Below are 2,500 nucleotides of genomic sequence, written 5' to 3' on the forward strand. Positions count from 1 at the left end.
GTGTAAATCAGCTGCACTTTCTTTTTATTACTAGAGAAGTACATGTTTTATAGATTAATGTCTTTCTTGTGTCTTTTTAACTCAACTTGACTCTCTGAACAAACAACCACACAACAGTTCATATGTGAGCACAAATAACAATCAGCATGAACAACGTATAAAGTGACAGTGAGCAGGGATCCAACACTCAGTAAACAGAGTGCATTATGGGTGTGAAGTCATTAAACTTAACGAGGCTCTCTAATTGGAGCTGAGACCGACACAAACAGCCAATCAGGGTCCAGCTCAGTATAAAGTCATTATGTCTCATTACAGCCGTTTACACAGTTAATACCAGACACGCTGCTCCAGTCATCCTCCTCCACCGCTCAGCTGTGTCTGGACTCAGGTTGCCATGGTGATTAACTGTCTGTGTCTGGACTCAGGTTGCCATGGTGATTAACTGTCTGTGTCTGGGCTCAGGTTGCCATGGTGATTAACTGTCTCATGTTAATGCCAGGACTCATAAAACTGTTTCCAACCTGTCAGAGTTTCCTCCGTTAACACTAACCCTGCAGGACTGAAGTCACATGATCATATTTTACTTTCCTTTGTTCGTATTTATTCATACATTAAGTTTACTTCACAGCTTTGGTCTCTTAACCTTTGACCCCGTCTGTTTTAACTGTTCCTTCTTTCATTCCTCCATCCCCCTTTCTTCCTACCTACCTTCCTTCTTTTTCTCTGTCCTTCTTTCCTTCCTTCCTTCCTTCTTTCCTCCATCCTTCATTCCTTCCTCCCTTCCTTCCTCCCTCCCTCCTTCCTTTCTTCTTTCATCCGTCCTTCATTCCTTCCTCCCTCCCCTTCTGTCCTTCCGAGGGAGGGAGGGACGGAGAAAGAAGGAAGGAAGGGAGGGAGGAAGGAAGGATGGAAGGGAGGAAGAAGGAAGGAAAGGAGGGATGGAGGAAGGAAGGAATGAAGGAAGGAAGGAAGGAAGGAAGGAAGGAAGGAAGGAAGGAAGGAAGGGAGGAAGGAAGAAGGAAGGAAAGGAGGGAAGGAAGGACGGATGGAAAGGAGGGAGGAGGGAAGGGAGGAAAGGGGAAAGGAAGGAAAGAAAGAGAGAAGGAGGGAGGGAGGAAGGAAAGAAGGAACAGTCAAAACAGACGGGGTCAGTTTGACCCGGGAGAACAACAGGAAGGTTAAAGTCTCTCAGAGACATTTAAACGAGTATGAAACGTTTCAGGATTCATTTCTGAGACATTAAAGAGGAATCTGAAGCTGATCTGATTAAAGTTGAGGAGGATTGTGTTTGTCAGGGTTCATCAGTGATATGATGTGTATATATGAGCCAGGGTTAGAGTTAGCAGTGATATGATGTATATATGAGTCAGGGTTAGAGTTAGCAGTGATATGATGTGTATATGAGTCAGGGTTAGAGTTAGCAGTGATATGATGTGTATATGAGTCAGGGTTAGGGTGTATATATATATATATATGAGTCTCTCCTGCAGCGAGCAGCATCTGTCCTGTATTATCTGCAGCTGTCACTCATCGCTGCTCTGCATTGACTCAGCGCTGCGACGCCAGGAAAGAAAAGATTCTGTTCCTGATGATAAACAACAGAAAAAAGAGCAGCTGATTTAATTAAGTCTGCTCAACATGTTTAAATAAGATGAAGTGATTACTGACGCTGGCTCAGGTTCCTGCTGCTAGGAGACGAAGCTGTGCAAAGTTCAGACTGAAAGAAACGACGTTAAAGTAAGACTGAAAGTTTAGAATCATTTAAAATATAATAAAAAGGAAGGATGGAAGGGAGGGAGGGAGGAAAGGAAAGAAGGGAGGAAGGAAGGGATGAAAGGAAAGAAGGAAGGGAGGAAGGAAAGGAAAGAAAGAAGGAAGGACGGAGGAAATAAGGAAGGTAGGAGGGAGGGAGGGAGGAAAGAAGGAAGGGAGTAAGGAAGGAAGGACAGAAGGAAGAAAGAAAGGGGGGTGGAGGAAGGAAAGAAGGAAGGGAGGAAAGAAAGGAAGGAAAGAAGGACGGAGGAAATAAGGAAGGTAGGACGGACGGAGGGAGGACAGAAGGAAGGGAGTAAGGAAGGAAGGACAGAAGGAAGGAAGAAAGGGGGATGGAGGAAGGAAAGAAGGAAGGAAAGAACAGTCTGACAGGGTCAATTTGACTGAAAGTTTATAATAATTAAAAATAAAATAAAACACTGAGATATGATTCATTTCAAACATGACAGAATATATATAAAGCCTTGTGATTGGTTCATTCAAACCCAAAGAAACAGCCAATGACATCATCCAGTTATTCCTGTTATATCATTATGTTTAAATCACATATAAAACATATATAACCTGAACCTCCACAGTAACCAGGGACTCCAGCTGGAAGATTAACACTCCTGTTGTCCTCGAGTCAAGGAAGGAAGGAAGGAAGGAAGGAAAGGAGGAAGAAGGAAGGAAAGAAGAAGGAAGGAAAGGAGGGAGTAAGGGAGGGAGGGAGGAAGGGAGGAAGAAG

Source organism: Scomber scombrus, chromosome 9 (genome assembly GCF_963691925.1).
Source record: "Scomber scombrus chromosome 9, fScoSco1.1, whole genome shotgun sequence".
Classification (NCBI taxonomy): domain Eukaryota; kingdom Metazoa; phylum Chordata; class Actinopteri; order Scombriformes; family Scombridae; genus Scomber; species Scomber scombrus.